Raw genomic sequence first — 11,677 nt, 5'->3', positions numbered from 1 at the left:
CTGAACACTACCCCACATTGTGTGGGCCACACTCCTACATCACACAGCAGTGAGCTGTTACCCTACAACACAGCGGTGAGCTGCTACCCTACATCACACAGCGGTGAGCTGTTACCCTACAACACAGCGGTGAGCTGCTACCCTACATCACACAGCGGTGAGCTGCTACCCTACAACACACAGCGGTGAGCTGTCACCCTACAACACACAGCGGTGAGCTGCTACCCTACATCACACAGCGGTGAGCTGCTACCCTACATCACACAGCGGTGAGCTGTCACCCTACAACACACAGCGGTGAGCTGCTACCCTACATCACACAGCGGTGAGCTGCTACCCTACAACACACAGTGGTGAGCTGCTACTCTACATCACACAGCGGTGAGCTGCTACCCTACATCACACAGCGGTGAGCTGCTACCCTACATCACACAGCGGTGAGCTGCTACCCTACATCACACAGCGGTGAGCTGCTACCCTACAACACACAGCGGTGAGCTGCTACCCTACATCACACAGCAGTGAGCTGCTACCCTACAACACAGCGGTGAGCTGCTACCCTACAACACACAGCGGTGAGCTGCTACTCTACATCACACAGCGGTGAGCTGCTACTCTACATCACACAGCGGTGTGCTGCTACCCTACACCACACAGCGGTGAGCTGCTACCCTACATCACACAGCGGTGAGCTGCTATCCTACATCACACAGCGGTGTGCTGTTACCCCACAATACAGCGGTCAGCTGCACTCCAACGCCCCCAGTGGAGTGCTGAAGCAGTATTACATTGGCCACGTGTTGTTGCTCATCGTGTGACAACTTCATCAAGTGGCCGTGTCGGTGGAGCAGGGTTTAACCACGCACGATTGTGACCCGATAATAAAGAGAGTGAATGGTAACACGCCACTGGGGGAGCTGCGCCCACCCAGGCTCCTGTGCGGGGTCACCGGTGGGGCTGGAGACGACGTTGGGCCTCTCTCCCACACGCTGCAAGACAGTGCGACTCCGACGTCGATGAAGCATTCGCGTAGGAGAACGCACCCACTCGTCAATAACGGCACTTGAAGAAGGGCCACTGCCTGAAACGTCGGCCATTGTGTTTTGTTTTTCTTGCTGTTCAGGCCGCATGGTTGTTATTGACACGGGACTTGTTCTGTTGATTTTTCTCCACTGCCAACGCAGCAGCAGCAGCGCCGCCGAATAATTTGATCAATTAAAACCACGTTTATTTCCCCACAATTAGATCACAATTAGATCACAGTCGGGCAATTGGCGTGATGAGACGAGGCATTCCGATCTCCCGCAGAGCAGCTGCGCAACCTTAGCATCGCAGAGAACGGCCCACGGAAGTGATTATCACAGAACTACCTCAAGCGACCTCAGATCCACACGGTAGGGGGCAGCACTTTCCCAACTGTCCAGTTCTCACAATTTTCTCACGGCTGGAAATATTAATATATAAGAAAAAAAATCTGAATCAAATTTTACTCCGGTGTTACTTTGGTGACCGGACTGATACCATGACCTCGCACAGCCGATTATTTCATTTCATCAGCGTGACCAGACATCAGATGGGGTGCCACGGTGGCTAGGATGTGTTAACTACCTCACCTGGTATACAGAACATCGTGGGTTCTATCCCGACCTTGACGCGTGTATTTTTGGAGTTTTCATGTTCTTCCCGTGGTCGTGTGGATGCTTCTCCAGATTCTCCGATTTTCCCTCCACATTTAGAATCGACACGCATTGAGACTATTTGACTGCTGTAAATGTCCACAATGATAAGCCACTTCGTTGAGCTATCATTTGTGGCCAGGTCCCTGAACGAAAAAGAGCTCTGGAGCTCAGTGGGCAAAACTCTTTGGTTCTTTCGGTAAATTCACGGAGAAAATCTAATCAAATAATAAAATACGACGTGTCGGTTGCAACACAAGCAACCATCATCAGGTAAGAATGAATAATGAAACACGGACACGGAAACAACACAGGCAGACGATTGCAGAGAGACACACAAAGACACACCGAGCGAGACACACCAAGATAAAACAGACACGGCATGTGTGTCTGCCTGTGTTGTTGCCGTGTCTGTGTTTTACCATTCATTCTTACCTGATGATGGTTGCTTGTGTTGTAACCGAAACGTCGTATTCTAGTATTATTATTTTATTTTCTACGTGACTTTACCGAAAGAACCAAAAAGTAATTCCTGCAGTCACGAAAGCTTCGAATCTAGTGTTATAGCTCAGTGGGCCTTACCTGTTAAGATAAAAAACATAGTTCATGGTTTTTATTTCTACATGTTCGGTCCAACCATGAGAATAGGAACACGGGGGGGGGGGGCTTGAATACAGCGGGCACGAGGCGTGTGCTGCTGCACCCCTTGCGTGCCTGCTCACTCCCTGTAACACTCTCCCCTGGAAGATACAGAGCCGTCGCTTTTCATAATATCCAGTCAGCTGTCAAGAGGGGGGGGGGCGCATTGATTGGTACTCCGTGGGGAATCGATAAACGCATCGCCAAGTCTTCTGTGAATGACGATCAAAGTTTCACTACACCTGGCCTTGAAACTGCAGACTCGTCCTCGTGTCTATCATCAGACCTTGCTGTTGACACTTGCTGGCCTCTACGAACCGCGTGTAACTTGAACAAGTGTAATGCGGTTGTAAACGGCCCTTCTGAGGTGCCGTCAGGGGGGGAGGAGTTAGGTCACGTGGGGGGAGAGGGGTTGAGTATAGAAGGAGGGGAACCGGAAGAGCAGGGGGAGTGACGGGGAACCAGGAACAGAGGAAGGCCACGAAGGGCGAAGCGGGGTGTGGCGAGATCGCCACGAACACGGGGGGAGCGAGGATCGGCACCGTTGGCCAGCGGTGACCGACCCGAAGCAGCGAGGAGGCTGCAGTCAGCAGCGGGGCTGCACAGAGAGGGTGGGCAGCGGGTCTGCATACAGTGACAGCCAGAGGGTCTGCACATAGGGGTAGCAGCGGGAGTCTGCATAGGGGTAGCAGCGAGTCTGCAGGGAGGAGGTTACAGTAGATGAAGCAGAGAGTCAGAGGGGAGAGGAAGCTATAATAGCAGTGAATAGCCGGGGGCTACAAATACAGGAGTTATAACAGAGTGCCGTGTGGGTAAAGACGTGAACCTGAATAAAGACACGAAGACAGAGAGAAGTGTTCGAGTCCTTTTATTACACTGGAGTCAGAAGTGAAACGGCATGGCGAAACAACTGAGGAAGAAGAATATCCCATCTCCGGCGTCGGCTTCATCATCGGACGACGACGATCTTCCTCCTGAGGTCGGCTTCACTTCGGCGGAGGGAGAGATCCGTGAGGGCCCGGGTGTGGAGGAGGTTGCCGCTGCGTCCGACCCATCTGCGTTGAAGGACGAAGATTTAAGATGGACCCGGATGGCGGAGCAACTGGCGACCCTAAAAACCGTCATCACGGAGTTGTGTGACCTTGTCACGCCAAGGGCGGCGTTGGAAGGTGATGGTGGTGATCGGCAGGAGCCCGGGTCGTCTTCGATGGCGCCGCCATCGGCCACGCGGCGTGAAGACGCCATCTTGGGCGTGGCGCACCACGGAAGGCGGGAAGCCGCCATTTTGGGGCCGCCACGAGGATCGTCCGCCATCTTGGCGACACCGCGTTGCGACGCCTTGCTGAACTTGCCGCCGGAAGAGTCGGTGACGGACGGAAGCAGGCCAAGGAGCCGCAGTCGTCACCTTACAACTGTTAAGGAGTTCTCCATCGGGGGCGATTGGAGTGCGTTCGCTTGTCGATTTTTGGCGGCGGTACGAACGGCAAGGTGGACGGACGCCGAGGCGCTGGAGGTGCTTCCGACTCTCCTTGACGATGAGTCTGTTCGTTTTTTTCGCTCTATAAAAGCTGCGAAGAAGAAAACATTGCGTGGAGTGTTCGACGAAATGGCGGACGCGTACGAGCCACCGGATGACGCCCATCGCCGCTTCGTGCAGCGGCAACGCGCACCGGAGGAGTCGCCTGTAGCGTACAGGGGCGCCGTGCTGGAACTCGCGATGGCCGCTTACCCGGAGACGGAGCCTGACCTGCTGGAACCTCTCATCTTGGGGAAGATGTTGGAGTTATCCCGGGATCTGGGCATTCCTATGCCGGCGTGCGGTCACGAGAAACTCACGTCCCGGACCGCGGCCAAGTGTTTGGACGCCCAGTTCAATCTCCGCCGCTGGAAACAAGTCACGGCGTGGACGGGCGGTCCTGTCGTCGATGGGGGGGGCCGTAGGGTGGGACCCTACAAAGGCCGTGTACGTGCCGGATGCGACCGGCCCAAAGGAGCTGTCGGCCGCCTCCACTCCGTGGCCGGCTCGAAGCGGGCCGGGGCTGCGGGCTCCGCCGCCGGCGCGGCCACGTCGGGACGGGGTGCCTGCTGCGCGCCGACCCGACGTCGACTGTTTCCGCTGCGGCCGTCGGGGCCACTATGCCAGGGACTGCTGGGCCCGGGTTCCGGGGCCGCCCCAGCAGGAGGCCTCGATCGCGGACGTCCCAAAGAAAGACCCTCCGGCACAGGCAAGTCGGTGCGCACCAGACACCCGGCAAGGCCTGACACCTCACTCATCGCCGTTGTTGTGCGACGCGGATGTTCTAAAATATGGGAGGCCAGTATCTGCGCCTTGTCGCTCGATAACGCAGTGGCGTAAGTTGGCTCGGCGGGTTGTCGCGGCCGCTACAGGTTCGTCCACTGTACCGGGGTCGATCCAAGGGGTGGACGTGCGTATTTTGGTGGATTCCGGGGCGTCCGCGACCATTATTTCGGATGTCATATTCCATCTTTTGAACATCCCACCGGGGGCCGTGAGGCCGGCTTACGCTTCCTGCATCGCTGCGAACGGGGGTAGTATGGGCATCGTGGGACAGGTGGACGCTAATATTTCTATCGGGGGGGTCTCGGCCTCGGGCGTTGTGTTAATTTCGAGGTCCCTGGCGGTTCCTTGCTTGTTGGGCACGGATTTTTTGGCTAAGATGCCCATTTTAATTAGAATCAATGAAAATTGCATTGAACTGCCAGGGGGCCGCAAATTGGCGTTTTTACAGTCCACCTGGGGGCGACCGGCTCCGGTTGCCCAGGTGCAGGCGTTATCGGAAGTTTCAGTTGATATTCCACCTGGCTCGCAGATGCTCATTCCCCTACGATACCGGAAGCCGGTTCCGGGTCGGCAGAGTGCTTGTGGAATTTTGCTGTCGCCGTCCGCCGCTGTTACGGGCGGATTGGCACTGGTGGGGGCGCAAACCATTGTCCGTCCGGATCAGCGCCCGTTTTTGCAGGTGTTAAATGCGACTTCTGAAAGCGTGTGTGTGCCGGCTGGTACCGTTGTGGCACACGCCACTACGGCGTTTACGGCTCAGAGTGACATTCCGGACGGGGGGCTGGTGGGTGGTGTTTCACACGACGGAGGGGTGGACGATCGTTGGATCGCCGAATTATGTGCGGAAAATTCGGCCCTTTCCGCTGAGCAGCGTTGTGCGATTCATAAATTATTAGCGAGCTATTCCGATGTGTTTAGCTCGGACGATTTGGACTTGGGACGCACCTCGCTGCTCTCTCATCACATCGAAACGGGGGACGCGGCCCCTATCCGCTTGAACTCGCGTCGGATGAGTCCGGCTGAGCGTGAGCACGTTCGAGGGGCAGTGGAAGACATGTTGAAAGCGGATATTATATCTCCGTCTAATAGCCCGTGGGGTGCGCCTGTCGTGTTGGTTAAAAAGAAAGATGGTAAATTACGATTTTGTGTGGATTTTCGGAAGTTAAATAAAGTGTCGGTGGCAGATGCGTATCCCCTGCCGCGTATGGACGATTCTCTCGACGCCTTGTCAGGGGCTAAGTTTTTTTCAACGCTAGATCTCTCTTCGGGCTTCTGGCAGCTTCCCCTTGACGAGCCCTCGCGGGAAAAGACAGCGTTCCGTACGCCGCAGGGGTTGTTCCAATTTAACTGTCTGCCGATGGGGTTGAATGCAGCCCCTGCCACCTTTCAGAGATTGATGGAGTTGGTATTGACGGGGTTGCAGTGGGAGACATGTCTCATTTATTTAGATGATATTATTGTCTTCAGCCGCACATTTGATGAGCATTTATTGCGGTTGGAGGCCGTTTTTGCCAGAATGCGTTCTGCTAATTTGAAATTCAAGCCTAAGAAATGTCATCTACTGCAACGTTCCGTTCGATACATGGGACATATTGTTAGTGCGGACGGGGTGGCCACGGATCCAGAGAAAACTGCGTGTGTCCGGGATTGGGCAACCCCCGCCACGGTGGGTGATGTGCGTCGGTTTTTGGGGTTCGCCTCATATTACCGGAGGTTTGTTCCGAATTTCGCTACTATCGCCAGGCCTTTGCATCTCCTTACTGGGAAGGGGCACAAATTTGTGTGGGGACCGCCGGAGGAGGCGGCGTTTCGGAGCCTGCGCGACCTACTGGCTACTGCGCCGACGTTGGATTATCCGGATTTTGAACATCCCTTCATTCTGGATACTGATGCGAGTGACACCGGGATTGGGGCGGTGTTGTCCCAGTCAAAAGGTGGTGTTGAGCGTGTGGTGGCGTACGGGAGTCGGGTTTTGTCTCCCGCGGAAACTCGTTACTGCGTCACTCGCAGGGAACTTTTGGCTATTGTGTATTTTCTCCGCCAATTTCGACCGTATCTGTACGGTCGGTCGTTTATTGTCCGAACGGACCATGCGGCCTTGCAGTACGCTCTTAAGATGGACCAGCCATCCGGACAATTGGCGAGATGGCTGGACACGTTGCAAGAATTCTCCTTCCAAATTCACCATCGGAAGGGTGTGCGTCACGCTAACGCGGACGCACTGTCCAGGTTGCCGCAACAATCCCCTTGTGCGTGTGCGTCGGGGACGCATAGGTGTGGACCGGCTCAGCCCCCCCCTCAACCTGTCGCGCGGGCAGTGGATGTTCTCGAACCTCCGCTTACACCGGGACCGGTTGAAGGGGGACCGGCTGACGGGATTTTGCGTCTTCCAAGGTCTGTGTGGATTCGGGAGCAAATGTTGGACGATTCTTTGGTGTCGTTACGGAAACGAACGGAGAAGGCGGGTAAGGAAGTCGGTGCGGGTGGTAATTCGGAAACTGCTCTCCGAGATGGGTTACTGATGTGGAGGGAAGGGATACAGGAACACTGGCGTCTCGTTGTGCCTGCGTCATTGCGCTATGAGCTGATTAGATCCTTGCACTGTGACACACTTTTACACCTGGGGGTGCAGAAAACCCTATTGACGCTGCAACGAGACTATTATTGGCACGGCATGACGACGGATGTCGTCGGTCACGTTCGCGCGTGTCCCGATTGTGCCCGCCGTAAGCCGCCTAAACATCCATATGTTCCGCCGATACAATCGATTAAAGTATCTCGGGTTAATGAGTTGGTGGCGTTAGATATTTTGGGACCCTTTCCGCCATCAGCTAAAGGGAATAAGTATTTACTGGTGGGGGTGGAGTACCTCTCTCGCTGGCCGATGGCCTGGCCCTTGCCTGACCAGTCAGCGGCGTCTATCACGGACGCCTTTCTATTTGGGTATGTAATGGACAAAGGGGCTCCGGAGAGGCTCCTTACGGATCAGGGACGTAACTTTTCGTCTAAATTGTTGGGGGAGGTGTGTGCGGCTCTTGGAACTAAAAAGATACGGACGTCCCCCTACCACCCGCAAACGGATGGTATGGTGGAACGGTTGAATCGGACTCTGTCCGCCATGCTGTGCCATACAGTCGGGGAAAACCAATCTGATTGGGATTTGCATATCCCTGGGGTGCTTTCGGCGTATCGCATGACGCCGCACGCGGCTACTGGATACTCGCCGTTTTTCCTTATGTACGGCCGTGAGAACGTGCCGCCGATTCATGACCAGTTGGGAACCGGTGCGAGGGGGCCTGTTAAGCCTCTTCCTGAGTATATTAAGGACAACGTTCGGCGTGTCGCTGAGGCGAGGGAAAATGCCCGCATGGCTACTGCCAAGGCTCAGGCCAGGAATGAGCGGTGTGCCCGACGTTCAAAGGGGGAGTGTCCCTGGAAAAAGGGGGACCTGGCCTGGCTTCATTGCCCACAGGTGCGGCCAGGTACATCTCCTAAATTACATCGACCTTGGCAGGGTCCGGTCCGCCTCATTGAGGTTCCCAACCCACAGTCGGCGCGTGTTCAGGTTGGTGCACGGCGTTGGTTCGTGCACACGTCCCGGTTGAAGCCATACATTGCCCCATGGCCGGATGCGTCATCTCCCCAAGTTGCCTTGCCGGGGTCTGTTGCTGCCGACTCGCCCTTGCCTGTGTCTGCTGACCTTGCGAGAGCGCCTGTCGTACCCTTCACAGACAAGCCGGCCGTGACAGCGCAGGGAGGAGGACCTTCCGCTTGTGGGACGCCGACCGGAGCCGCAGAACCCACGGGACCTGCAGCTCTTCCTATCCCTCCGCGGACGCGAGTACGGGATGTTTCTGGACGCGAGCGGGACAGTGGCGGGCCTCCAATGGCGACGGAAGAACTTGCGCCCGTCGCCCCTAAAACCCTTCCACGTTCCCGCTCGGCGGGTGGGCCGCCGACCGTCCGGGACGGCCCGGCTACCCGTACTCGCTCGAAATCCCTCACGTTTCGTTAGATTGTGTTGTGTTGTGTTATTGTTATAATGTTCTTCAATGCTTCGTGTCTTTTTGCGTGTTGGCCCTTTACACCCGCATTGCTTTTCAGGTTGCAATTCAGCCGAGGTCGGCTGGATTTTCTTTAGGGGGGAGGGTGATGTAATGCGGTTGTAAACGGCCCTTCTGAGGTGCCGTCAGGGGGGGAGGAGTTAGGTCACGTGGGGGGAGAGGGGTTGAGTATAGAAGGAGGGGAACCGGAAGAGCAGGGGGAGTGACGGGGAACCAGGAACAGAGGAAGGCCACGAAGGGCGAAGCGGGGTGTGGCGAGATCGCCACGAACACGGGGGGAGCGAGGATCGGCACCGTTGGCCAGCGGTGACCGACCCGAAGCAGCGAGGAGGCTGCAGTCAGCAGCGGGGCTGCACAGAGAGGGTGGGCAGCGGGTCTGCATACAGTGACAGCCAGAGGGTCTGCACATAGGGGTAGCAGCGGGAGTCTGCATAGGGGTAGCAGCGAGTCTGCAGGGAGGAGGTTACAGTAGATGAAGCAGAGAGTCAGAGGGGAGAGGAAGCTATAATAGCAGTGAATAGCCGGGGGCTACAAATACAGGAGTTATAACAGAGTGCCGTGTGGGTAAAGACGTGAACCTGAATAAAGACACGAAGACAGAGAGAAGTGTTCGAGTCCTTTTATTACACAAGTAAAGTCAGTCCTGCGTGTGAAGGGAGGCGCGGTCACGGGTCATGTCTCGCGTGCTTTCGTCGCGATGTACGACGTTTCACTCGGCATGCTGGGAGCTCCTTCAGGAACCGAATTGAGTAGCTCGCTCGCTAAGCGGCAGCGAACGAGGCTTTGTAATAGAGTGCAGTACAGTGGCAAACACGAGCTGCTCGCTTCAGTTCCCGAAAGAGCTCCCAGCACTCCAAGTTGAAACGTTGGACTAATCGTGCCGAGCAACACGAGAACGCGGCGGGGAGACAGCGGTGTGAGCACTCGCTCAGTGGCGAGGCTGCGATCGTAGATTGGGCTTGCGAGGTGAATGCGGGCGAGTTAAATCACCCGAGTGAGCTTTGCTGAACTCCTGGGACTGGAATCTGGGCGCTCTCAGAGGGTGACGGTGCAGCAGTGGGCAGAGCTCTCCGCTCGCCGAGCGGTCGGAGCGACTCCATTCCAGATGCCGGATGGGTCCTGACTCAGCCCATCATTCCCTGCTGAGTCGAGAAGATTGCTTCTGCTTTGTGGTCGCCCTTCGGATAGTCTCGACCCTGTCATAGGAATGGTGAATGTCTACCACTGGCTCAGGGCTGTGAAAAGAGGAGATGAGCATCCGAGCACCCCGTGCTCGTTTCAAGCAGGAAGACATCTCGGATCTTTCTTGGAACCCAGTCCGTCCGTAATTCTCTTTCTCAGGTCTCGGCCCCTGTTAGAAATGACTGCACAATAATAATGATGATGTTGGGATTTTATTTGGCCAAGTCCAGCTTTAGTGGGCTAAACCACACGTGCATTCTGAATGAGTTCTCGCTGATGAACATCGCGAGTCACAGTGCCACCCTCCACGTGATTCACCACTGAGCTGTCTCGACTCTTATTGGTGTCGTTAGTCCCGGCTCCTGTAGACCGCCACGTTTGTGTTGTCAGCCACCCCCAAGATGAGATTAAAAAGTAGCTTTTGTGATGTCTCGTGTCGACTGTCTCACTCGCGTTGTCCATCTCGTTTGTCTTGTTGGTGGTGTCTGTGTATGGCGTCTCGTTTGTCTTGTAGGTGGTGTCTGTGTAGGGCGTCTCGTTTGTATTGTTGGTGGTGTCTGTGTAGGGCGTCTCGTTTGTCTTGTTGGTGGTGTCTGTGTAGCGCGTCTCGTTTGTCTTGTTGGTAGTGTCTGTGTAGCGCGTCTCGTTTGTCTTGTTGGTAGTGTCTGTGTAGCGCGTCTCGTTTGTATTGTTGGTGGTGTCTGTGTAGGGCGTCTCGTTTGTCTTGTTGGTAGTGTCTGTGTAGCGCATCTCGTTTGTCTTGTTGGTGGTGTCTGTGTCGCGCGTCTCGTTTGTATTGTTGGTGGTGTCTGTGTAGCGTCTCGTTTGTCTTGTTGGTGGTGTCTGTGTAGGGCGTCTCGTTCGTATTGTTGGTGGTGTCTGTGTAGCGTCTCGTTTGTATTGTTGGTGGTGTCTGTGTAGGGCGTCTCGTTTGTATTGTTGGTGGTGTCTGTGTAGCGTCTCGTTTGTCTTGTTGGTGGTGTCTGTGTAGGGCGTCTCGTTTGTCTTGTTGGTGGTGTCTGTGTAGCGCGTCTCGTTTGTCTTGTAGGTGGTGTCTGTGTAGGGCGTCTCGTTTGTCTTGTTGGTAGTGTCTGTGTAGGGCGTCTCGTTTGTCTTGTTGGTGGTGTCTGTGTAGGGCGTCTCGTTTGTATTGTTGGTGGTGTCTGTGTAGGGCGTCTCGTTTGTCTTGTTGGTGGTGTCTGTGTAGGGCGTCTCGTTTGTCTTGTTGGTGGTGTCTGTGTAGGGCGTCTCGTTTGTATTGTTGGTAGTGTTTGTGTAGGGCGTCTCGTTTGTCTTGTTGGTAGTGTCTGTGTCGCGTCTCGTTTGTCTTGTTGGTGGTGTCTGTGTAGGGCGTCTCGTTTGTCTTGTTGGTGGTGTCTGTGTCGCGTCTCGTTTGTATTGTTGGTAGTGTCTGTGTAGCGCGTCTCGTTTGTCTTGTTGGTAGTGTCTGTGTAGCGTCTCGTTTGTATTGTTGGTAGTGTCTGTGTAGGGCGTCTCGTTTGTATTGTTGGTGGTGTCTGTGTAGGGCATCTCGTTTGTCTTGTTGGTGGTGTCTGTGTAGGGCGTCTCGTTTGTATTGTTGGTAGTGTCTGTGTAGGGCATCTCGTTTGTCTTGTTGGTGGTGTCTGTGTAGGGCGTCTCGTTTGTATTGTTGGTAGTGTCTGTGTAGCGCGTCTCGTTTGTATTGTTGGTGGTGTCTGTGTAGGGCGTCTCGTTTGTCTTGTTGGTGGTGTCTGTGTCGCGTCTCGTTTGTCTTGTTGGTGGTGTCTGTGTAGGGCGTCTCGTTTGTCTTGTTGGTGGTGTCTGTGTAGGGC

Source organism: Lethenteron reissneri, chromosome 59 (assembly GCF_015708825.2).
Source record: "Lethenteron reissneri isolate LAM-NWPU_2019-01 chromosome 59, ASM1570882v1, whole genome shotgun sequence".
Lineage (NCBI taxonomy): Eukaryota > Metazoa > Chordata > Hyperoartia > Petromyzontiformes > Petromyzontidae > Lethenteron > Lethenteron reissneri.
The sequence above is the reverse complement of the archived record's forward strand: the minus strand, read 5'-3'. Positions refer to the sequence as shown.